The sequence below is a fragment of the Microcaecilia unicolor genome, chromosome 3 (assembly GCF_901765095.1).
Source record: "Microcaecilia unicolor chromosome 3, aMicUni1.1, whole genome shotgun sequence".
Lineage (NCBI taxonomy): Eukaryota > Metazoa > Chordata > Amphibia > Gymnophiona > Siphonopidae > Microcaecilia > Microcaecilia unicolor.
Genome location: NC_044033.1, coordinates 529549875 through 529576753, shown reverse-complemented (window position 1 = coordinate 529576753; position 26879 = coordinate 529549875). Strand labels below are relative to the sequence as shown.

General features: G+C 45.5%; 1 protein-coding gene across 1 annotated transcript in view; it reads left to right on the top strand.

The window, feature by feature from the left end:
- Positions 1–416: 416 nt before the first annotated feature.
- WASF1 (WASP family member 1) overlaps positions 417–26879 on the top strand; it is a 576737-nt gene continuing 550274 nt past the window's right edge. The window contains exon 1 of the mRNA XM_030199198.1: positions 417–547. The gene's annotated coding sequence lies outside the window, so the exon portion shown is untranslated. The remainder of the gene's footprint in view (positions 548–26879) is intronic.

Here is a 26879-nt window from a genome sequence, read left to right as displayed (position 1 = left end):
CTGCAACCGCAGGTAAACGCACAACCCCCCCAACCCCGCCCCCCTTCTCTGCTGTGCTTTGCAAAAAAAAAAAAAAAAGCCAGCGTACGTACAGACGTCACACGTCAGAAAACGCTGAGCTCGTGCTGAGCATATAAATAAATAAATGCGGCCGGGCGGACCGTACCACTATGTATTCATGGGGGAGACCTGAACTAACCGTGCAATTTAGGGAGGGGGGGAAGGGGAGACTTCCGAATAAAAAGTACCCGGCTTGATTAGAAAAAGACGTGGCGGCGTCGAACCGTGCGAGGCAGAAGTTAAAAAAGAAAACACCTAATTGCAGAAGATCATGTCCCCCCCCCCTGCTCGCCGGGCTTTTCCAGTCCATGTATGTTATTGTTGTGGTGCGCGCGCGAAGAAGGAGCGAGTAACGCTTACAGCCGGTGACCCGGGCAACGAGCGCGGGCGTGCGCGCGTGTTGGGAAAGGAGCGCGCGGAGAGCCGGGCAAACGGCGCTGCCGGCGTGAGGAGAAGGAGGAGAGGGCGGAGAGCGGCTCCAACCGGGGTAGGTGGCGGCGACATTGTGCTGAGAGAGATCTCCAAGGTGGGGGCTGCGGCGTGACCTCAGCTCTCGGGGGCAGAGGGTCTGTATGATAAATGTCCCGGGGGTCGTTCGTGGCACCTTGCGGGGTCTCGTTTTGCACCGAGAGCTTTGCAGTAATGAGAAAAGTGAAGCCAGAGACCTTTAGCCCCGTCTCCTCCTCTCCTTCATTCCTTAGTCATTTGCTTTTGCTTCGCTCTTCTTAGTCCAGTTATTGGTAAATGAAATCGTGATGAATAAACATCAAAAGCAGGTTTTGCAATCAATAAAAGAGCCGTTTTACAATGAATGACAGTCATTTCTACTAACCCAAAGAACAATAAGCAAATCATAGGGATTGTACTAATACAATGATGAGAGCCTTGTGTCAGTTTTTATTTATTTATTTCCCACCTTTTTGCAGGCTCAATGTATCATAATTGGTATATAATAGATAAGTACTTAAAACTCACCTCTTCAATGCTGCCTTCGGCGCTTAACCGCTCGAGAAATATAAAATACCCCAATCTATCCACCCTATCAGATTAACTGTTCACTCGTCCTCTAGATTGTTCACTTGTCTTTTAGATTGTAAGCTCTTTGAGCAGGGACTGTCTCTCTTTGTTAAATTGTACAGCGCTGCGTAACCCTAGTAGCGCTCTAGAAATGTTAAATAGTAGTAGTAGTATTACATATAGCAGTGATTTAACCAGAGCTGAGATTGTGATGTCATAATGCCTGATTCCACCAATGCCTAAGAGCCAACCTAATCAGTGATGTCACAATGATATTTGACTGTCCTATACTTGGCCCACTTCCCCCCTTAGTGTGAAGAGTTTCAGTCTCTGGTATCCAGAGCTGAGATTGTGATGTCATAATGCCTCATTCCACCAATGCCTAAGAGCCAACCTCATCAGTGATGTCACAATGGCTCGACTGTCCTATACTTGGCCCACTTCCCCCCTTAGTGTGAAGAGTTTCAGTCTCTGGTATCCAGAGCTGAGATTGTGATGTCATAATGCCTCATTCCACCAATGCCTAAGAGCCAACCTCATCAGTGATGTCACAATGGCTTGATTGTCCTATATTTGTCTCACTCTTATCTATTAGATTGTAAGCTCTTTGAGCAGGGACTGTCCTTCTATGCTTGAATTGTACAGCGCTGCGTAACCCTAGTAGCGCTTTAGAAATGTTAGTTAAGTACATGACAATTCGTGTTACATAAAGACCATGATGAACACTATAGAAATTTAAACAAGCCAGTTCTGATTAGCTTAAAACCTCACATCTTTACTAAGCCCTCCCCCAACAGCTGTTTATTTTTGCTCATTAATTCCATCCTAGATGTCCCTCTTGAGATCTGCTGGGCACTTATGACCCAGACTGGCAACTGTCAAGACAGAGGACGCTGGGTTTCATGGACTTCCATGTGACTCAGCACATATGTTCACATGTTTCTGGGATCTGGTGCCATGAACCTTTTTTTTCCCCCCCACACTATTTTGGGATTATGCCTCCTGTAGTATCTCCCCCCCCCCCTTCCTCCAGTCATACACACATTGCTCACATGTGCATGTCGATGGGCAGTATAGTAGTAAATAGTAAACCAACTAAAACGAAACATACTTCAGTTGGGCCTATGCGGTGCCCATCCTGGGCTGGGGTAGAGGTGCGTATAGGTTGGCTCTGTATTGAGCCAAACAGTTTTGAGCCTACTACTACTACTATTTAGCATTTCTATAGCGCTACAAGGCATACGCAGCGCTGCACAAACATAGAAGAAAGACAGTCCCTGCTCAAAGAGCTTACAATCTAATAGACAAAAAATAAAGTAAGCAAATCAAATCAATTAATGTGTACAGGAAGGAGGAGAGGAGGGTAGGTGGAGGCGAGTGGTTACGAGTCAAAAGCAATGTTAAAGAGGTGGGCTTTCAGTCTAGATTTAAAGGTGGCCAAGGATGGGGCAAGACGTAGGGGCTCAGGAAGTTTATTCCAAGCGTAGGGTGCAGCGAGACAGAAGGCGCGAAGTCTGGAGTTGGCAGTAGTGGAGAAGGGAACAGATAAGAAGGATTTATCCATGGAGCGGAGTGCACGGGAAGGGGTGTAGGGAAGGACGAGTGTGGAGAGATACTGGGGAGCAGCAGAGTGAGTACATTTATAGGTTAGTACAAGAAGTTTGAACAGGATGCGAAAACGGATAGGGAGCCAGTGAAGGGTCTTGAGGAGAGGGGTAGTATGAGTAAAGCGACCCTGGCGGAAGATGAGACGGGCAGCAGAGTTTTGAACCGACTGGAGAGGGGAGAGGTGACTAAGTGGGAGGCCAGCAAGAAGCAGATTGCAGTAGTCTAAACGAGAGGTGACAAGCGTGTGGATGAGGGTTTTGGTAGAGCCTCTTTATCAGCCATCACCCTACTCAAAGGCCAGAAACCTCCCTGCTCCTTTTCACCAGAGCAACAGAAGATCCGAGCCTGGGAATCAAATTTGAATCTTCTGCAGGGTAATTTCCCCTTCAAATGTTTAATAGCCTAACTCACTGATGCCGGCAAATTGATCAGTTCACATCAGGGAATACTTGGTGAAAAACCAAGCTTTATTTATGTATTTATTTTTTTGTTCTGTTTTGCACATTCTGTCTCTTCCTCATCTTCTTTTTTTTACAAAAGATAGCATAATCTGAATGAAAAATTCCAGTCTTCTGTGTGAGAGCCCTGGTTCCTTTCTAATCATGACTGCTCCCCTGAGGTGCAAGCAACTTAAAGAAGTCAGAAAAATTGCACGACAGTTATGTTTTTCTTTGCTTATTCTGTATATTTTTGAAATACAGAACAGTACATATAAAATAGTGTACATTTGGTATAAATGAACAATGAATTGTAGAATGGCATATAATTTAATATTTTCTGTATGTTCTCTGGATCCACTGTTTATTGTGCTGTATATATATTATATAATACGTATATGCAACATACCAAAACCTGTTCAGATCATCCGCGATAGGTAGCATGCTTTTAACCAGACTTTGCATTAAAGTATTCACATATGTGAATGCTCCCTGTATTGGATTTTGTGTTATATCCAATTTTTTTTTTATTTAGCTAGACATCTTGTTTGGTATTGTATATACAGTATGTGAATTTACATACTTCTGGTATTTATCCCAAGATAATGTATTTGTTGAACCTAAATATAAATTTGAAGCTTATGACAAGCCTACAGGTCAAAAGGAACACAGCATATTTTGAGATTAATTTGCTTGAAGTCTCTTACTGGTAATAAAAAAAATAATAATATCTAATGTTTGTATAAATAAAAGCTTAATACATGGAGCTCAATGAAACCTTCCTTGCACCTATGTGTAATTGCTCTGTGTCTTAGAATAGAACTACTCCATATTTGGAGTAAAATGTATTTTGCAGAGAACATGAAATGTAGAGCTCAAGATTTTTTTGTTGTTTATGTAAAGGAGATGAGTGGGTTATAAGTGTCCCAATGTCTAGTGATATGATACAGAAAGGAAGCAACATGATCCAGAGATTCATATTCTAGATGATCTGAGGAGAAGCCAAAGTAGCGAAAGAAAATCTAGGTGAACTAAGCAGAAGCAGCAGGGAGTTTCTGAGCACTTGTGTGCAATGTACAGGGCTAATTTTTACTGGAACTGTTGCTGTACTGTTTGACAGACATAGCCACCTTTATTGCTTTGAAGATGTGTACAGATGTAGTTAAACATGACTCTGTTTGTTTTTGTGTGGGTTTTCTTACTCTATTGTCTTATAATTCCTTTCTTTTTCATATTTGTTGTAGTTCTTGCATGAAAGCATCCAGTGTGTTTGACTTGCACCTGCAGGGTGTTGTCCCATGTTACATAGTAGAGTTCAAAGGTAGAATATTGTCTATTGTTGGTGGTAGGATATAGAGCTTTGATTCTGAAACGACATTAGTAGCAGTGAATTGTGCTTTGAACTTTTTTTTTTTTTTTTTTCTGGTTACTGAAAGAGATATTGAGGAGAGGAGGGAGGGAATGCACCACCTGTACAAAAACTAGGAAACAAACAAAAAAGCGGGGAGACGACCCTGGAAATCGGAAGGAGGGAGGGGGGGGGTGACGACGACCCTGGCACACGGAGGAAGGGGTGACACTGGAACTGGGAGGAAGGGGCGAGGGCCCCTGGCACACACTCTTACTCTCACACACACACTCTGTCACAGACACACTCGCACCCAGTCTCAATCCCTCTCTGTCACACACACACTCTCGCACATTCACTCTCTCTCACACAGTCACTCTGACACATACTGTCTCAAACATACACACTCCAAGGAAAACCTTGCTAGCGCCAGTTTAATTTGTCAGAAACGGGCCTGTTTTACTAGTAAAATATATGGGAACGGACTTAAAGATCTCAATATGTATTAAAAGAGAGCAATTGTTCCTAGTCAAAACCTATGTTATTGCAAAATTGGATAATGCAGTGCTGGGTAGGATCAGATCCACGTTCTACTTGGCTTTGAGAAATAAGTTGTATGATTTTCAGGGTGTAGCAGAGGCAACAGGATGGAGTGATGACCTTTCAGGAAATCCAGACTGCCCCTATTGGACTGACTGTTCACTTGTCCTTTAGATTGTAAGCTCTTTGAGCAGGGACTGTCCTTTATGTTAAATTGTACAGCGCTTTAGAAATGTTAAGTAGTAGTAGTATGAACTTATGACATTGGAAAGTAGAGATGCTCCTCTGTCCTTTTGAAGAAGGAAATTTGTTCTTGTCAATTTGGGAGATACACGTTTAATCATTACCTATGAGACCTATGAGAGTAAGAAGTGAAATCCTTATTGGGTTGGCTGTGTAACCCTATTAATAGTAGCTAGGTCTACAGAGGTATGGATAGGGGGGAATAAGGGGGGAGTTAAAGGGGGGAGGGGAACTACACAAAAAATGATGATTACCACTTATGTTATGATTATAAGTTCATCTGTTTCCTGATATCCTGAATATGGCTTATGTATCTTGCACTGTATGGGAATGATCATCAATAAAATTGTTAAAACTTGATAGTAGCTAGGTCTATTTAAATCCATGCTGTTGCTGTCCTTGGGGCTGGGGGTGGGGAAACAGATTGGAGAGAAGTGACGGTGGAGGGATGTAGGAATAACTACTGAATGTGATGTTCTTTTCTTAGAGTATCTGAAATGGAATACAGGGTTTTTCCTTTTCTTGGTTTGAATTGTTCATGCACTTTTTTTTGTGGAATTGTTACTTTGTTCAATAAAAAAAGAGCTTGAAATAAGGATCTCAATATGTATTCTTTGTAAGAAAGACAGGAGAGGGGAGATAGGCTAGAGACATATACCTCCATGGCATAAACGCTCTGGAATGAGGGGGCATAGGATGAAGGTGAAAGGGGATTGACTTGGAAGTAACCTGAGCAAATACTTCTTCAAGGAAAGGGTGGTGAATTCGTGAAGCGATCTCCCAGTGGAAGTGGAGGACTAGCCTAATGGATAGTGCAACAGGCTTTGATCCTTTCAACCTGGGTTCAATTCCCACTGCAGCTCCTTGTGACCTTGGGCAAGTCACTTAACTCTCTATTTCCCCAGGCACAAAGACTTAGATTGTGAGCCCTCTAGGGACAGAGTAAGTACCTGCATATAATGTGTTTCCTTAGCTTCAGCAGCAGATGAATCCAGGGACTGGTGGGTTGTATCCGTCTACTAGCAGGTGGAGATAGAGAACACTGAAAGAAGGCAGTGACCCAGAGAACCCAGGTCCTTCCCTCTTTAGTTTATCTTTATCTCCAGCAGGTGTTAGACGGATCTTCACAGCTCCTGGATTCTGTGGGGAAGGAGTAGGCTCCTGGTCTGTCCAGTTGAGCTTGGGTTGCGTTGGCTGCAGAGGCTGAATTTTCCCATGCACCCGCTCTTGGTGCAGGCGCCATCTTGGACACATCGGAGCAGAACGACCATGCGGTCCCTCTGGCGAAGCTTTGCGGGTGAACAGCGGTCCCTTTAACTGAGGGGGTGGTTATGCCTAGGGATCTTTGAGGGGCGGTAGCTGCCACTGTTCCTGGTGTGGGGGAGCAGGGGAATCTGTTTTCCCCTGAATTCATTTTATTAATGCATCAGGCATTTTTAATGAGACAAGCCTCCCCCGTGGCAGTACAACTGCCTTTCAAGTCTGCTGTTCCTGCAGCCCTTGACTGTCCTGCTCTTGATGATGAGGTCTTATCCTCGCGGGAGAGGCTCCTGCGCTGAAGCGTAGGCAGATGCACTCTATTTTGGCGACAGACTCCATGAGAGCCCGTTCTCCTTCTCAGTCCCTTGGTGGGGGTGCGGAAGGTTCCTCCAGGCCGTCGGGGTGGAGGACCTGGAAGAAGGAGAGATTCTGCAGGATGACAAATCTGCGGTTCAGATTTTTCATAGGGAAAAGCTTTCCTCGCTTATTACAGACGCCTTACAGGCTCTAAATATTGAAGACCCGGAGGGGGCGGTGGCCTCGTCGGTTAACATTAAGATGGCCAGCACTAGAAATCCTTCCCGGGCTTTTCTCGTTCTTGAGGCTATTCAGGACCTCATTACAGCACAGTGGACGGAGCCCTTAAAGTTTCTCGGGCTATGTCCCAGCTCTACTTAGTGGGGGAGCCTAATCTTTATCTGTTTTCCTTTCTGCGAGTAGATGCGCTAATGACGGCTGTCACTAAGAAGACCACACTCCTGGTGGAAGGAGGGGTGGCTTTGAAGGACATACAGGACCGTCAGTTGGAAGCCTCCTTGAAGCATTCTTTCAAAGTGTCAGCCCTCGCCCTGCAAGCTTCTATCTGTAGTTCGTATGCGGCCAGAGTTTCTGTGGCCTGGCTGCAGCAGGCAGTGCAATCCATTATGGATTCCACGGACGCTTTGGCTGAGGTGGTACCTCACATGGAGTCTGGTCTGGCTTTCTTGGCTGATGCCCTGTATGACTTGGTGAGGGCCTTCACCATACAGATGTCGTTGGCGGTGACAGTGAGACACTTTCTATGGTTGCATCATTGGTCAGTGGATATGGCTTCTAAACAATGCCTTACCAAGTTCCAAGTTACCTTTTAGGGGAAAGCTTTTATTTGGTGAAGATTTGGAGAAGCTGGTGAGAGATTTGGGGGATTCCAAATCTCAGCGGCTGCCTGAAGATCGAGCATGGACAGCTTTCAGGAGTTCCTCTTCGAAACCAAGTTTTCGGGACACACGTCGATACCGGTCTAGACGTGTTTTGGGTTCCTTTCAGCGCTCCAAATTTCAACAGCACTCTTCCTTTAGTTCGGACAAAATATCTGCTTCCGCGACCCAGAAGCAGGGAGGCCCATGGCCGGGCTCCACAATGATGGTGTACCGGTCCACTCTTCAATACCAAGCATAGGGGGTCGTTTGTCTCTCTATTTCGAAGAGTGGGCCCAAATCACCATGGACCAATGGGTTCTCGACGTGGTAAGAACAGGGTACAAGCTGGAGTTTGCGACTGCAGTTGGCGACGCCTTTTTGGAATCCCGTTGTGTCATGGCAGCCAAGCGGGTGGTGTTGCGTGAAACGTTGGTAAACCTGATGCAGTTGGGAGCGGTAGTGCCCGTTTCACAGGCAGAGCGAGGTGCAGGCTATTACTCCATTTATTTTGTGGTGCCTCAAAAAGGAGGATCTTTCAGAATGGTACTCGACTTGCGCAAAGTAAACGAGTGCTTGAGAATGAGGCATTTCCGCATGGAAACTCTGCGTTCAGTGATCGCAGCGGTGCAGCCGTGGGAGTTTCTTACTTCACTGGACCTCAAAGAGGCATATTTGCATATTCCAATTTGGCCTCCTCATCACTGTTTCCTACGCTTCACAATTTTAGGACAGCATTTTCAGTTTCAGGCTCTGCCGTTTGGGCTGGCCACAGCTCTGTGCACCTTTTCGAAGTTGATGGTGGTGGTGGCTGCGTTTTTGTGGAAACAGGGAATCAAAGTCCATCCGTATTTGGACGATTGGCTAATCCTGCCGGACTCCGAACAGGAGAGCCGGTGGGCCATAGCCCGGGTTATTGAGCTTCTTCATGCCCTCGGTTGGGTCGTCAATTTCACCAAGAATCGGCTGATCCCCTCGCAGTCACTCGAATATTTGGGAGTGTCCTTCAACACAGCACTGGACTGCGTTTTTCTTCCCGAAGACAGGTGGTGCAAGTTGAAGGTTCATATTCGCCGTTTGGTCGGGCTACCTTGCCCCCGGGCTTGGGATTATGTTCAGGTGCTCGGATTGATGGTAGCCACCTTGGAAGAGTGTACCTTGGGTGAGATTTCACATGAGGCCCCTTCAACGTGCCCTGCTCAGTTGATGGTCTCCAATGTCTCAGGACTATCAGAAGCTTCTTCCTTGGAAGCTGCAGGCCAGGAGCAGCATGGCTTGGTGGCTAACCCAAACCAATCTGCGGCGGAGGATGCCACTTGCTACTCCACAATGGATTCTGGTGACCACTGATGCCAGTCTGTCGGGTTGGGGGGCGCACTGCCTTCACCACTGTTCTCAGGGCCTTTGGATGGTGCTGGATTCTAGTTGGTCCATCAACCGTTTGGAGTTGAGCTGTGCGGCAAGCTTTTCTTGTGTTACAGGCAATTCTAGAGGGCCACGCTGTGCGGGTGCTGTCGGACAATACGACAGCAGTGGCCTATATCAACCGGCAAGGCTGCACTCAAAACCGTCACTTGGATGCAGAGGTGGCAGCCATTCTGTCCTGGGCAGAGCAACATCTTCTGTTCATGTCAGCAGTGCACATTGCAGGGGTCAGCAATGTATAGGCTGATTTTCTCAGTCACCATTCTCTCGATCCAGCAGAATGGGAACTGGCGATGGAGGTGTTTCATCAGATTTGTCTCAAATGGGGCACTCCTCGGATCGACCTCATGGCATCCAGAAAGTGAAACGGTTCTTCAGCAGACGAAGGGAACCCGGCTCCGCAGGGTTGGACGCTCTAGCGCAGCAGTGGCCCTTGTCCCCGCTTCTCTACATGTTTCCTTCGTGGCCTTTGATAGGTCTGGTTCTTCATCGAGTTTGACGCCACCCAGGTTGGGTGATTTTGACTGGCCGTGACGTCCTTGGTGTGCGGATTTGGTTCAGTTACTAGTGGAGTCCCCCTTCAGTCTTTTTCCACTGTCAAACCTACTTCATCAGGGTCCGGTAGTTATGAAAGATCCTTGCCGCTTTGGTCTTACGGCCTGGCTCTTGAAAGGGCAAAATTGAGGAGGAAAGGTTATTCTGACGACATCATTGCTATGTTGCTGCGCGCATGTAAGTGGTCTACGATTACGGCTTATGCACAAGTGTGGCGGACTTTTGAGGCGTGGTGCGCAGACCATTCTTGGTCAGCTTTTCCGGCGTCTGTGTCTCAAATGCTGGCGTTCTTGCAGGAAGGTTTGAAGAAAGGGCTTGCTTACAATTCCATGCGGGTTCAAGTGGCTGCACTAGCATGTTTTTGGGGGTGGGTGGCAGGTTCGTCGTTGGCTGTTCATCGGAATGGGGGACGTTTTTTTACGGGGAGCCTTACACCTTCGTCCTTCGTGGCGTAGTCCGTGCCCTTCATGGAGTTTGGGGCTGGTACTGCGGGCCTTGCATGGGGCGCCGTTTGAACCGATTCGGCTAGCCTCTCCTAAAGATCTAACTCTTAAGACAGTGTTTTTGGTAGCCATGGCGTTGGTGCGTACAGTGTCTGAGCTTCAGGCCCTCTCATGTCGGGATCCTTTTTTGCAGTTTTCTGAGTCTGGGGTTACCATACGGACATAGGCGCCCGGTATAAGAGGCTTGGGGAGGCTAAGCCTCCCCAGCCGCCCGCAGCAGTCTCATCATGCCGTCTTTCTTTATTCCATTCTTCTACAGTCGACCCGTCCGCGTCCTTCCTCTCTGCAGTGCTCTGAGTGCTGCCAGCCGGCTCAGGCTCACCATCACCTCCTGAGCTGAGGCCAGATTGCTGGGAGAGGGGGGGATCATGGAAGGTGGGAGTGGAAATACAAAGCCTGGATGTGCTGAGGCCAGGGAGGTAATTACGCAGCCGCTAACCCCTTACACATGCATCGCGGGGAAGGGGCGTGAGATGGATAGGTGAAGCCTTGGCGGTGCCACTGGGGTTGGGCAAAATTTGCTTAAAATTCAGGGGTTCATTGTGTTGATTGGAACCGTTTAAAAAGAGAAATTAGATCTTTGAAAAATCTTTGAAGTGCAAAGCTTCCGAGCAACCTGGTTCCAGTCTTTCCCGTACTCCCAGTATTTCTGAAGTCCACAATGCAATCTTGGGCTGTCTTCTACCCTCACTTTATTACTTCATCCTTGTTTCCCTATTTTTTTCTCTGATAAGGGTTGACTGACGTGAATCTGACGAATTGGGTGGGAAGGATATTCGTGATGTGCAGGCTCTCAGCCAGTCAGCGTTCCCTAAGAAAGGGTGATGCAACTTCCTGTTCCGCACGGGAGGGGCCGTCAAAGTAGGGAAGGGAAGGCTCAATGCTCAAGGCCCTGGTTACAGTGGTTGTCTGAGGTGTTCAGTGTTCCCACTTCCTTCCCAGACCATAATAATTAAAGAAGAGGAAATGTGGCACGTAGCGCACGTTGGATTTCAGGAGAGGTAGGTGCTGCTGACTCTGAAGGTTTAAGTCAAAATAAAAAAATAAATATTTTGTTTCATGCAGATCTCTTTTGTTTAAACATAACTAAATGGTCTATAAGCCCCTAATGCTTTTGGTTTTCCTATATTTTGTTTGTGATGACTTATACTGTGCCAAATTGAAATTTGAAAACTGTTATCTCTATCTGGTCGTTAATAAATGGAGCTCATTGTGAATTTCCACCCTAAAAGGATGTTTTGTGGCTGTACATGACATGAGAATTCTGATATGATCCCTTGTTTCATATTGTTGACGATCTGCATTTTCCGTATGGGTGGTATATTGGTGTATTAGGTTCTGCCCAGTGTAATATTTATGGTATAGTAAGGTTCTGAGTGTGTGTGCACAAGTTTGTGCATAGTGTTTTGCAGTTGAGGGATTGTTGGCCTTATTGAGGTGACAAACATCAACACTTTAATTTAATTTTAGTTTGTCATAACACCAGACATAGTTTGGTTTTAGAATATTTTGGAGGATCTGGTGTTGAATTGTTCCATAGATGTTTAGTGTTGGTTAAGTGCTTGCAATAATTGAGTTTAAAATATATGTCATTTATGATATATAAATCCATTTTTACACGCACATAGAAGCATTACTTGTCAATAACCAGCAGCAGCAGCCCTTCCTTGGGATGCAGTCTCTTCTTCTCCACCATGACAAATTTATATACCGAATACACTGCAAGAGAACTTTCACTTGCTAACCTTCCATCTTACTAATTAGAGTGGTACTTGTATTTTACTTATTTTTTTCTGTGTGTTGTCAGACAATTATGGATGTAAGCTCCACCCCTAACCTCACTCCCTTTAGCCTCCCCAAACAGTTGGGCCACCGACTGCCTATGCATACGGATGGTTCCGTCGTTCCTGCCTAAAGTGGTTTCAGCATTTCATATCAACCAGCCTCTGTTTCCTCCTACCTTCCGGAGGGAAGACTGCCTGGAATCCTTCCGGCATCTGCGTTATTTGGATGTTAGGCGCGTTCTGTTGCAGTATTTGCAGATGTGGAACGATTATTGGTGTTCAGATCACCTTTTTGTTCTTTTGACGGGTCTGCGGAAAGGTTTTCTGGTGTCCAAGGCCACCATTGCTTGCTGGCTTAGGGAAGCGATTATCTCTGCTTATATCCTGGCAGGGAAGTCTCCTCCAGAAGTATGCGTTCCACGCGGGCACAGGTCTCTTCCTGGGCAGAAACTTCTGTTTTCAGTCCTGGAAATCTGCTGGGCGGCTACTTGGGATTCTCACCTATCGTTTATGAAGCATTATAGGTTCGATGTGGGAGCCTGTAATGATGCTAGTTTGGGGCAGCAGTCCTCTCACGAAGAGCGGTGGCTTCCCACCCGGTTTAGGGATTGCTTGGGTACATCCCACCAGTTCCTGGATTCATCTGCTGCTGAAGCTAAGGAAGGAAAAATTAGGGCTTATCTGATAATTTTCTTTCCTGGAGGAGTAGCCTAGTGGTTAGTGCAGCGGACTTTGATCTTGGGGAACGGGGTTCGATTCCCACTGCAGCTCCTTGTGACTGTGGGCAAGTCACTTAACCCTCCATTGCTCTAGGTACAAAAAATAAGTATCTGTATATATGTAAACCACTTTGAATGTAGTTGCAAAATACCACAGAAAGGCGGAATATCGAGACCCATTTCCCTTTCCCTTTAGTCGCAGCAGATGAATCTAGGATCCCTCCCTGGTTTCATGCTGTGTATATTTTGTTCAGAAGCTTAGAAAGAGAAGAGTTCCATGTTTTATGCGTTGCAGTTTTATTCACTGTGCTTCAGTGAGTGTTTGGTTGTGAGTAACTTAGAGGCATATTTTCAAAGCACTTAGCCTTCCAAAGTTCCATAGGTTTCTATGGAACTTTGGAAGGCTAAGTGCTTTGAAAATATGCCTCATAGTAACATAGTAGATGACGGCAGAAAAAGACCTGCATGGTCCATCCAGTCTGCCCAACAAGATAAACTCATATGTGTATACCTTACCTTGATTTGTACCTGCCTTTTTCAGGGCACAGACCGTACAAGTCTGCCCAGCAGTATTTCCTGCCTCCCAACCACCAGTCCCGGCTCCCATCACTGGCTCTGGCACAGACCGTATAAGTCTGCCCTCCACTATCCTCGCCTCCCAACCACCAACCTCTCTTCCCCACCTGCTCCGCCTCCCAATTTTGGCTAAGCTTCTGAGGATCCATTCCTACTGCATAGGATTCCTTTATGCATATCCCACGCATGTTTGAATTCTGTTACCGTTTTCATCTCCACCACCTCCCGCGGGAGGGCATTCCAAGCATCCACCACCCTCTCCGTGAAATAATACTTCCTGACATCTTTTTTGAGTCTGCCCCCCTTCAATCTCATTTCATGTCCTCTCTTTCTACCGCCTTCCCATCTCTGGAAAAGATTTTTTTGCGGATTAATACCTTTCAAGTATTTGAACGTCTGTATCATATCACCCCTGTTCCTCCTTTCCTCCAGGGTATGCATGTTCAGGTCAGCAAGTCTCTGCTCATACGTCTTGGAACGCAAATCCCATACCATTCTCGTAGCTTTTCTTTGCACCGCTTCCATTTTTTTAACATCCTTCGCAAGGTATGGCCTCCAAAACTGAACACAATACTCCAGGTGGGGCCTCACCAACGACTTGTACAGGGGCATTAACACTTCCTTTCTTCTGCTGATCACACCTCTCTCTATACATAGTAACATAGTAGATGACGGCAGAAAAAGACCTGCATGGTCCATCCAGTCTGCCCAACAAGATAACTCGTATTTGCTGCTTTTTGTGTATACCCTACTTTGATTTGTACCTGTGCTCTTCAGGGCACAGACCGTATAAGTCTGCCCAGCACTATCCCCCACCTCCCAACCACCAGCCCCTCCTCCCAACCACCGGCTCTGGCACAGACCGTATACAGCCTAGCAACCTTCTCGCTATGGCCACCGCCTTGTCACACTGTTTCATCACCTTCAAATCCTCGGATACTATAACTCCAAGATCCCTCTCCCCCTCAGTACCTATCAGACTCTCACCGCCTAACACATAAGTCTCTTGTGGGTTTCTACTCCCTAAATGCATCACTTTGCATTTCTTCGCATTGAATTTTAATTGCCAAACCTTAGACCATTCTTCTAGCTTCCTCAGATCCCTTTTCATGCTTTCCACTCCCTCCCGGGTGTCCACTCTGTTGCAAATCTTAGTATCATCCGCAAATAGGCCAACTTTACCTTCTAACCCTTCGGCAATGTCACTCACAAATATATTGAACAGAATCGGCCCCAGCACCGATCCGTGAGGCACTCTACTACCCACCTTTCCCTCCTCCGAGCGAACTCCATTTACCACCACCCTCTGTTGTCTGTCCGTCAACCAGTTCCTAATCCAGTTCACCACTTCGGGACCTATCTTCAGCCCATCTAGTTTATTTAAGAGCCTCCTGTGGGGAAACGTGTCAAAAGCTTTGCTAAAATCTAAGTAGATTACGTCTATAGCACGTCGATGATTCAATTCTCCATTTACCCAATCAAAGAATTCAATGAGATTCGTTTGGCACGATTTCCCTCTGGTAAAACCATGTTGTCTCGGATCTTGCAACTTATTGGCTTCCAGGAAATTCACTATCCTTTCCTTCAGCATCGCTTCCATTACTTTTCCAATAACCGAAGTGAGGCTTACCGGCCTGTAGTTTCCAGCTTCTTCCCTATCACCACTTTTGTGAAGAGGGCCACCTCCGCCGTTCTCCAGTCCCTCGGAACCTCTCCCGTCTCCAAGGATTTATTAAACAAATCTTTAAGAGGACCCGCCAGAACCTCTCTGAGTTCCCTCAATATTCTGGGGTGGATCCCGTCCCGTCCGGTCCCATGGCTTTGTCCACCTTTAGCTTTCCAAGTTGTTGATACACACTCTCTTCCGTGAACGGTGCTATATGCATTCTATTCTCAGGTGTACTTTTGCCAGTCCCTCGCAGTCCTCCTCCAGGATTTTCTTCAGTGAAGTTTGGATGCTATGTGCTTTTCTCTGCTTTGGCATGAATGATAAACTAAAGAGGGAAGGACCTGGGTTCTCTGGGTCACTGCCTTTTTTCAGTGTTCTCTATCTCCACCTGCTGGTAGACGGATACAACCCACCAGTCCCTGGATACTAAAGGAAAGAAAATGATCAGGTAAGCCCTAATTTTTCCACAGCACTATGTACATCTAGTAGTGCTATATAAATAATATAAAATACTATTAGTAAGTGGTAGAAACAAAAACAGTATCTGAATTAAAGAAAGCTTGGGACAAGTACATAGGATCTCTAAGGGATTGATAGGGGGAATAGAGGGCATGGGTAGGTTATATGGTCTTTATCTGCCTACACATCTGTGAGCTGAGGTACCTGGCCTATAATGAGTAGAGTCAGTCAGCTCCAGGCTTGAGTGACTGATTTACCGTACATACGTTTTCAATAATAGGGTGGTTTTGTGCACCCATGCCAAGTTCCTATCTAAAATGCTGTTTCCAATATTTTTTCCCAAGCCACATGTCCTTGAAGGTGAATGCACTTTGCACAGCTTGGATTGCAAAAGTTTTAGCCTTGTGCTTTTAGTGGATTAAAGACATTTGGAAAATGCACCCACCTTTTTATGTTGTGTATTTTTGTTTAATACAGGAAAATGCCACAGCTAAATGCGTATTAACTAGTAGCAGATGGCATCTCTTTTGCATTCAGTATGTCCAGACAGGTTTGATTTTGGAGAGAGACTTAATTGAGATTGAGTTATGTGTTGGCAGGGTTTGGAAATGCTGTTTTATTCTTTGAGTTTCATGAGCTGATCTTACTGATTTTGTTTTATATACATTGTAATATGTATATTCTGAAGCTCATTTTGCTATTACGGAGGAGGCTGCATTTTCTGCTATTGGCCTTGTTTTGTAAAATTAGATGCCAGAACGTTTGCACCATTTATCTGAACTTTATAAGTACATAAGTACATAAGTAGTGCCATACTGGGAAAGACCAAAGGTCCATCTAGCCCAGCATCCTGTCACCGACAGTGGCCAATCCAGGTCAAGGGCACCTGGCACGCTCCCCAAACGTAAAAACATTCCAGACAAGTTATACCTAAAAATGCGGAATTTTTCCAAGTCCATTTAATAGCGGTCTATGGACTTGTCCTTTAGGAATCTATCTAACCCCTTTTTAAACTCCGTCAAGCTAACCGCCCGTACCACGTTCTCCGGCAATGAATTCCAGAGTCTAATTACACGTTGGGTGAAGAAAAATTTTCTCCGATTCGTTTTAAATTTACCACACTGTAGCTTCAACTCATGCCCTCTAGTCCTAGTATTTTTGGATAGCGTGAACAGTCGCTTCACATCCACCCGATCCATTCCACTCATTATTTTATACACTTCTATCATATCTCCCCTCAGCCGTCTCTTCTCCAAGCTGAAAAGCCCTAGCCTTCTCAGCCTCTCTTCATAGGAAAGTCGTCCCATCCCCACTATCATTTTCGTCGCCCTTCGCTGTACCTTTTCCAATTCTACTATATCTTTTTTGAGATACGGAGACCAGTACTGAACACAATACTCCAGGTGCGGTCGCACCATGGAGCGATACAACGGCATTATAACATCCGCACACCTGGACTCCATACCCTTCCAAATAACACCCAACATTCTATTCGCTTTCCTAGCCGCAGCAGCACACTGAGCAGAAGGTTTCAGCGTATCATCGACGACGACACCCAGATCCCTTTCTTGATCCGTAACTCCTAACGCGGAACCTTGCAAGACGTAGCTATAATTCGGGTTCCTCTTACCCACATGCATCACTTTGCACTTGTCAATATTGAACTTCATCTGCCACTTGCACGCCCATTCTCCCAGTCTCGCAAGGTCCTCCTGTAATCGTTCACATTCCTCCTGCGACTTGACGACCCTGAATAATTTTGTGTCATCGGCGAATTTAATTACCTCACTAGTTATTCCCATCTCTAGGTCATTTATAAATACATTAAAAAGCAACGGACCCAGCACAGACCCCTGCGGGACCCCACTAACTACCCTCCTCCACTGAGAATACTGGCCACGCAATCCTACTCTCTGCTTCCTATCTTTCAACCAGTTCTTAATCCATAATAATACCCTACCTCCGATTCCATGACTCTGCAATTTCTTCAGGAGTCTTTCGTGCGGCACTTTGTCAAACGCCTTCTGAAAATCCAGATATACAATATCAACCGGCTCCCCATTGTCCACATGTTTGCTTACCCCCTCAAAAAAATGCATTAGATTGGTGAGGCAAGACTTCCCTTCACTAAATCCGTGCTGACTTTGTCTCATCAGTCCATGTTTTTGTATATGCTCTGCAATTTTATTCTTAATAATAGCCTCCACCATCTTGCCCGGCACCGACGTCAGACTCACCGGTCTATAATTTCCCGGATCTCCTCTGGAACCTTTCTTAAAAATCGGAGTAACATTGGCTACCCTCCAGTCTTCCGGTATTACACTCGATTTTAGGGACAGATTGCATATTTCTAACAGTAGCTCCGCAAGTTCATTTTTTAGTTCTATTAATACTCTGGGATGAATACCATCAGGTCCCGGTGATTTACTACTCTTCAGCTTGCTGAACTGACCCATTACATCCTCCAAGGTTACAGAGAATTTGTTTAGTTTCTCCGACTCCCCCGCTTCAAATATTCTTTCCGGCACCGGTGTCCCCCCAAATCCTCCTCGGTGAAGACCGAAGCAAAGAATTCATTTAATTTCTCCGCTACGGCTTTGTCCTCCTTGATCGCCCCTTTAACACCATTTTCGTCCAGCGGCCCAACCGACTCTTTGGCCGGTTTCCTGCTTTTAATGTATCTAAAAAAGTTTTTACTATGTATTTTTGCTTCCAACGCTAATTTCTTCTCAAAGCTGCACCTTTTTATCTAGGCCTTTTATTATTCTTTTTCTGTCCCTTTCCTTCCCCTCCTCTTTCCCCTCTCCCCGTCTCCCCTCCTCCTCTCAGTTTTATAGTGATGTCCATTAAGCAGTTACAGAGGGCACTATAAGAGCAGCCCATGGCAATGAGACATACTCCATCCAATCCACCAGCCTGTAATCTGAACCATAATTGCCACCAGCCATAACCATTTACAGCCAACCAGGATTCCTTTCAGATGGGACTAAGTTGGAGGAACCCCTCCTACTTAAAAGTTAAATTAAAATAAAATGAAAATAAGGACACCTTGATGGTCTAGTTGGTACTGGTCAAGGTTGATAATATAGTTCACCAGGATGAGACTGAAGAAAATTTCTTGCTGAAAATAAAGCTGACCATTAGCCTGGTATTGGAGGGAACCTTAGGGGGCTCTTCAGTCACCAGACTCCACTACTCCCGATTAAGTTGTTAAAGACTTGTGCATCCGATGCTGTGTTAAAAAATAAAGCCTTTCCCTGGTGTTGAACTCTCAGTCAGGCAGGGATGTTTTTGGCGTTCAGGCTTGTGCAGATCGGTGCAAAGGTCCATCACTGTGCACCCACGCTAGCAGAATAATCTTGGAAGCATAGCATCCGGTTTCCCTCGTAAGATAAAATTTTCCCCGTGTGGAGAGTAGTCAATATCAAATCCTTTTGTGCAAAGTTGGTAACCACATTATCACTGGTCTGGGATGGGCATTAGATGGTTGGTGGGTTCCCAGTCTGTGAGCCCTTTCAATGCGGAGGGGCCCCTGTGTATTTGATAATTGTAGTTCCTTCACGAGCCAACCTTCCAGGGTGTGAACTAAGTCTCGTGCTCCCAGCGTTTCCGGTAGACTGGGCATAAATTATTCCTTCTGCACCTATTTTCAAGGTCCTCAAGTTTTTCCTCTAAAGCCGCAAGTTGAGATTGATGTCTGGCATGAGTATCCGTCATCCCCTGCATTTGATCTTCTAGTGCACTGGTACGTTGCTGGAACACAGCAAATTCATAGCCAAATTCATCCAGTTTAACCTCCACTCTTTCTAATTTTTGCCTTGATAGGCTACAGCTTTTTGGCCAGGGCCACTTTTAGGAGCTGCGGTTACCTCCGTGGCCCACTGTGAGCAGACAGATGAGGTGGAGGAACTGGCGGGTGCCACCAAATTAGGTTCCTGGATCTGGCCGCGGTCTTTGTCCTTATGGACGGATTTATTCGCCTTGTGGAGCAAGGAAGGCAATGAAAAGTATCTCACCCCTTCTCGCAGGTCCAAGCTTCCCAAAACTGCAGTATTTCAAAGGATATCAATGGTTGGAGAAGATATGTCGGGGTGAAGGCAGGAGAGGCTCAGATCAGTGTCCCTCCTGCAGCATGGTGTCATGTGCTCCCTCCCAGGCCTTTTATGCTTGATGGGAGCATATTTTTAGATATTTTTTTACTCAGTTTTATATGGTTGTTGTAAGTGTTTGTTGTTTGTCATCATGTTTTTTGGTACTTTTATGCTTCCTTTGTGAACATTTGCTTTGTACCTCGCTTAGGCAATAGTGTATTAGAAATGATTAAATAATCTGCTTTAAAACTTTTTTTGGAGGTAGAAGCAGAATATACATGTCTTATTACGTTAAATGTCAATTCTCATAATGTCATCTTTGTCCAACCTGAGGTCCCCCTTCTGTTTACATATTTGTATGGCCTTACTGTTTTTAGAGAGGCATTTCTGATGCAACTATAAGTTTGGTCAGTCTGTACTATGGAATCTCTTTACGGTTTAGAATGTCATTCCATTCCATTACCCCTGTGGCCCTTTTGATTTTCAGGCTGCCTTGAAAAATTACAAGCATGTTTTGTTGACACCAAAACCAAGGTGGTTGGCTTTATATAGTTTTTGTCTTCTCCATTTTTTGTTAAAGTCTGTGGCTAGGATTCCCACATTTTTGGTTTAGTTTATTCGTTTATTATAGTACTAGTAAAAAAGGCCCGTTTCTGACACAAATGAAACGGACGCTAGCAAGGTTTTCCTCGGAGTGTGTATGTTTGAGAGAGTGTATGTGAGAGTGACTGTGTGAGAGAGAGTGAGTATGGGTGCGAGTGTGTCTGTGAGAGAGAGAGTATGTGCAAGTACGTATGTGAGAGACAGTGTGAGAGAGAGAGTGTGTTTCACACAGATACAGTACAGTGTGTGCGAGAGAGAGAGTGTGTGTGAGACACAGACTCTGTGTGAGACTGAGTGTATGAGACCAAGAGACTGTGTGAGTGACTGTGTGACACATAGAGAGTGAATGTGATACAGTGTGAGACATAGAGTGTGTGAGAGACAGTGAGTGAGAGAGAGAAAGACATTGACTGAGAGTGTGTGTGACAGAGATATGCCCCCCCTCTCTCTCTGGTGTCTGAGCGTTAATACTACTACTACTACTACTTAACATTTCTAAAGCGCTGCCCGGGTTACGTTACTGTGCAGGATGCTGAGCTCTGGCTGTGCTTCAAGGAATTGATCAATCCTATTTAATAGAATGCACCTCCAACATTCTGAAGCCAAGAAACCTCGTGTGGTTGGTCACTTCTGCTTGTGACGAACCCGGAAGTACGAACCTGGAAGTACGTGATGTCAATTCAGGAGATGGATACAGAGAGCAGGAATGCCTCAGCCATGCAGTCAACTTCAGAATGTTGGAGGTGCGTTTTATTATACTGTATAGGATTTGATATCCTACTCTTAAGTAACAGTGTGGCTACCCTTTCGGTGGAAAGGTGTATTGCCTTTGGAAGAGGCAGCCACTCTTTCTTAAAAAAATAAAATAAAAGGAGAAACTTTTCTATCCCTAGAGTGCTAACAAGCAGGCAGCTCCGTTGTGCTCTATTTCTGTTGTGGGGTTTTACTTTTCTCGTTCAGTTGTTTCTTTAAAAAAAAAACCACAGTGCCACGAGGCCTTAACGAGCAAATTTTTTAAAATTCAGACTATCTTCCTCCTTTCCCTCTAGTTTTGGCAGCGGTGGCTTATTTAAAAAAAAAAAAAAAAAAAGCTTGAAGCGTTTATTTTGTGAAGCCTTTCTATTCCCAGAGTGCTAACGAGCAGGCAGCTCTGTTGTGTTCTGTTTCTCTTGTGGGGTTTTACTTTTCTTGCTTGGTTGTTTCTTAAAAAAAAAAAAAAAAAAATACAGTGCCATGAGGCCTTAACGAGCAAATTTTTTTAAAAATTCAGACTCTTCTTTCCCTCGCGTTTTGACAGCGGCAGCTTATTTATATATAAAAAAAAAGGCTCGAAGCATTTATTTTGAGGGCAGGGAGAGCTCTGCTATGGCGGAGAAACTAAAGCGCTGCATTGTTTGCCAGTGCCGGGGAGTAGGCATTCTCGGCTCATGCAAGTTCTGTACAGTGCTAGATGTCTCATCGTTGCCTCTTCCTCTGTCGGCGTCAGAGATCTCGCCTGCTTCTTTGTCTTCCCGGTCCGTCGCGTCTGCCTCAGCGCCCTCAGTTTCTGCTACGGATCTCCCTGCTTCATCAAATTTGGCGCGGAAGGCTGCCATCTTGCCTACAGCTGCAGGTACTACAGCGCGTGAGCTCTCCTCTGATGCTCTGCCCTTCTGGAGGGCAGAAAGAAACGGAGGCAGTGTCTCTGGTGCAGTCTGGAGGGACTCAGGAGGGGGGGGGGTTTCCCCCTGAGTATGTCCTCCAGATGTACCAGGCGTTCTTGATGAAGAAGTCTGTTCTTGGGGCAGAAGTTGCAGGGGAGTCCTCCAGGTCTTTTTCTCCTTCAAAAAGACCTAGATGCTGGGATCCACAAGTGGATTCATTGTTTGACCAAGATCAGGATGTGCCGTTCCTGGAAGATGAGGAATGCTTAGCAGAGGAGTTTTGGGAGGACCAGGTTACATAAGTACATAAGTACCGCCATACCGGGGAAAAACCAAGGGTCCATCAAGCCCAGCATCCTGTCTCTGACAGTGGCCAATCCAGGCTTCAAGAACCCGGCAACCCCCCCCCCCCCAAAAAAAAAAAAAAAAACAACTTAATTCTTAATAATATTCAATGGACTTTTCCTCAGGAGTCTGTCCAAACCCCCTTTAAATTCCGTAAGGCCAGCTGCTGTCACTACATTTTCCGGCAACGAGTTCCAGAGTCTAACTACACGCTCTATTCTGCTCATTATCTTGTAGACTTCTATCATATCACCCTTCAGCTGCCTTTTCTCTAAGCTGAAGAACCCTAACCTTCTTAGCCTTTCCTCATAGGGAAGTTGTGGAGGAGTGGCCTAGTGGTTAGAGTGGTGGACTTTGGTCCTGAGGAACTGAGTTTGATTCCCACTTCAGGCACAGGCAGCTCCTTGTGACTCTGGGAAGTCACTTAACCCTCCATTGCCCCATGTAAGCCGCATTGAGCCTGCCATGAGTGGGAAAGCGCGGGGTACAAATGTAACAAAAAAAAAAAGTTGTTCCATTCCCTTTATCATTTTCATCGCCCTACGGATCTGGCTGCAGATCCCTTTCCCCAGATCTTTCTTTGGCTAGGAGTTTTCGTAAGGAGGACTTACAGGAGCTCATCTCCTTGGTTTCCTCCACTCTGCATTTTGATGAACATCCAAACCTGACTCCCGAGGTTTGCAAGGTTGACCTATTGGTAAAAGGCACCAGATCTTCAGGGAGAACTTTTCCCATGCATCAAGACATTTGGGACGTTATTAAGGCGCAGTGGAATGTTCCTGACTCCGCTTTTCGTCCAGCCAGGTCGATGATCTGCCTTTACCCGGTGCCAGATGTGGACAGGGCTCTTCTTAAGGTGCCGGTGGTCGATGCGGTAGTCTCAGTGGTTACCAAGCGTAATACGGTTCCCGTGGATCGGGAAAGAGCCCTTCTGGATGTTGAGGACAGGAGGTTGAATTCTTTGCTTAAAAATAGTTTTGATGTCTCCTCTTTGGCTGTGCAGGCGGCTATTTGCGGTTCCCTGGTGGCCAGAGCCTGCTTCCGCTGGGCGGAAAGAGTCCTGGATAGATCCTCGGATGATCTTTCTGCTATAGATGTAGAGGTGTCCTTATGACCAATACTAAGCTTCCAATAAATAAATATCAAAATCAAAAGACACAGTTTCACACGCCCTGTGTAAATATTATATTGAAATACAGAACTTAATGATCTGCTGTTTAATTTTAACAAAGACATTCAAAAATGTGGAGAAAAACAGGGGAATTCAGTATCGCCACCCAGCCAACCCGAAAACAACAGGTTATAAGGCTAAAGCTCGGTGAATCATCATATAACCCCCCGAAAAAAACTCCACACATTGGAAAGTTAAATAATATCAATTCCACACCAATAAATGTCCAAAATAGTTATTAGATGTCGAAAAATGTCCAAATTTCAATACATCTAGTCCGAATGGACAGACAGCAGATCATTGCCTGTTTCCAAAAAGAAAAAGATACAGAGAATATCTGTCTCAGAAAAATATATTGCTTTACAAACTGTTACTCTGCTCTGTAGAGTTACTGATTACTTATCTTGACTCCCGCCACAGTGGTGTCTCATACTCCGTCAATAACTCCAACAGTAGCATAATCAAAACACAACAGGGAAGTTCCCGTTTCGCCGTCGCTGCTTCAGGGGTTTAAACACATTTGCAAAGTCTCCACATGTATTCTCATCTGCTCATCCTCAAAATTCTCCGCACGTTCTCATATCTCAAGTGCTGCACTTCCAAACGACGAGCCAGTAACTGCCCCACAGATGCCTTCAATTTATTAATACAAGACGTCCCACTCATCAGTGGCAGGGAACCAATCAGAAGTTGATCAGGCAGATACACGTCATCTTTCAAAACAACCAATCAAACATGGCCGATTTCAATTCAAGCGTTCTCCAAAATATGTCAAAACATAATCGAAAGAATGCAGACCATTCTACTCTAATGTTTAATCCAGCTGGCTCCATACTTTTGAAATAAAAAATCCACTTTTGTTCAATTTGTCGCAGTCTACTTAATTTGCCTCTTCTTAAGGTAGATGGTAGATGTTCTAAAACCGTACAGCGTGAATCATCAAATACATGTTTAGCAACTTCACAATGATTGACCGTGGGGGCTTTGTGTTTTTTTTTTAACTTCAAACAAGAACGATGTTCCATAAGGTGCGTTTTTAAAGGTCTAGAGGTCTGACCAATATAGATCAGACCACATTGGCACCTAATTAAGTATATCACTCCCCTGGTCTCGCATGATGTATTCGATCTAAATATACACTTTTTCCCAGTATTCGGATGAATAAAACCATCACCCTCTTCCATAATATGGCATACAGTACAGTGGCCGCATTTTCTATGAAAGCCCTTTTTATCAGTCCAAATATCATTAGGGCTCAACATATCACCTAGATTACTATTTCTTTGGAATGAAAACAAAATATTGGATTTAGCCAAAACCGGATGGGTTTTTAATATTCTAAAGTGTTTCCTAATGCTTTGACTTAACCTGGTAGTATGAGTGTTATATTTGATGACAAATGGTATTAAATCTTCTTGTTGTTGTATCGCTTTATATTTCAAAAGTGCATCCCTAGGATTATGCCAGGCTCGTTTAGCTGCTCTTTTCATAATATTTTTTGGATATCCTCTTTGAGTTAACTTATGACTCACAGATTTGATGCTCCGCTTAATTTCTTGATCAGAAGAGCAAATCCGACGATGTCGTAGAAATTGGGCAAACGGGATATTAGATTTCATATGAGGGGGGTGCATGCTGGTGAAGTGCAATAGAGAGTTCCTGTCAGTAGGTTTAGAAAACACAGTAGTTTTAAATATATCCATATCCTTCTCAATCCATACATCCAGAAACGAAATCTGTTGTTTATCACATACCATTTCAAATTTAATTTGCGGATGACATTGATTGAGGAACTCCAAAAATTGATGTAACATCTGCAAAGAGTCCGTCCATATAAAAAATGTCATATATAAATCGTTTCCAGCATTGCACGTATTGGAAAAATCTAGATGGGTAGACCCATTTCTCTTCAAACACAGCCATGAATAAAATAGCCACCGAGGGGGCAAACGTTGCCCCCATCGCTATACCTGATTTTTGTTGAAAAAACTTCCCATCGAAAAGGAAAAAGTTCCTACTCATGGCTGTTTTACTTAATTTAACAAGAAAGTCCGAAGGTACTACATGCGGTCTCGGTCTTAATTCCAATACATCATACAGGACCTCCAGTGCTTCACTTTGTGGTATGCAAGTATATAACGAGCAGACGTCTAGGGTCACCATTATCGCCTGCGTAGTACAATTGATGGCATCTAGCGTCTGCAAAAAATGAGTAGTTTCCTTGTCATCAAGCAGATGCAGCCATTACAGATGGGTTGTGTCCATCAACCAGCAGAGGGAGATAGAGAGCACACTTTTTCAGTGCCTCATACCAGCTTGCTCCACTGCCTCTCTTCAGTATTCTCTATCTCCCCTTGCAGAGTGGCTGCAGCTTCTTCGAGCTCCATCTAAAATCTGCCTGGAGGTTGCTCCTGTGCTTTTGCCAGTTGTTAGCAGGGGTGTTGGAGGCTATAGCAGCTTCACTTTAAAGGCACATAGGTTCGCCCTTTCCCTGCCTTACCCATACGTCCGTGGATGTGGACACATTGCTTAGCTTTCCCTGTCCTTCCCCACCAACAGTGGATGCAGGCACATAGGTTCACCCTTTCCCTGCCTTTCCCACTCACCTGAGCCTCCGGAGTTCTATTTACCTCTGCTTTCCTCACAGTGTTAAAAAAAAAAAAAGGGCTTAGACACTGAAACAGAGGTTTTTCCTTGCCTTTTTCTGTGGGACTGGAGCTGTGATACTCGGTCCAGTGAGGTAAAAGTGTTTTCTGACTCCTTTGGGGTGGGCCCGCGATTGGGGCGATTTTGGCGCGAACCGCCATTTTGAATTTTACCGCCGTTTTCGGAGATGGCTGTGGAGACAGTAAAGCGCTGTTCCAAGTGTGGCAAGCGCAGATCAGCAGCGGGGCTCTGTAAATCGTGCTGTACAGACGTTAGAGCCGGCCCGAGCATGACGAGTGACGATTCTTCGCGCTCTGAGCTGGCAGCGGGCGCCATTTTGAATTTACCACATGGCGAGACGTCCGCTGAGACGGAGAGTCCTGAGCCCGGGGGGAGGCCTCGGAGTGAGGCTGATATGGGAGCTACTAGCCCCGGCAGAGATCCGGGTGCCCAGGGTGAGTTTTTCTCCCCTGATTTTGTCTTATTAATGCATAAAACATACATGCTTAAAAGAGCTCTCCCACAAAGCCCGGCATGGGCCTCTTCTAATGCCCCCCCAGTGGATTCTAGCCTGGGTATGCCCTCTGAGGCCGTTATTCCCTGATAACTGGCAGAATATGAAGCACAGAAGGGCTCATTCCCTTTCAGAAAGTGCTGCACCTCCATTTCCCTCTCCCCCCCCCCCCCCCCCCCCCCCGTGGTCGGGCTGCGAGGATTCGGAGGACTCTGGCAGGCCTTCATGGTCTGAGGAGCCAGAGTCTGGTGCAGAAGTGACTCAGGATCTGGACAATCCCTCCGCGGTGAGGATTTTCCACCGTGATGAGCTGCCAGCGCTTATTTCTGATGCCCTGCAGGCTCTCTCTATTGAGGACCCTGCTAGTGGCACAGCCTCCTCTGTGAATCCTAGGATGGCTAGTACCAAAAAGCCTGCTCGAGCCTTTCCTTTGCATGACTCCATCCAAGAGCTTATTTCGGCTCAATGGGCTGACCCCGAGGGACCTT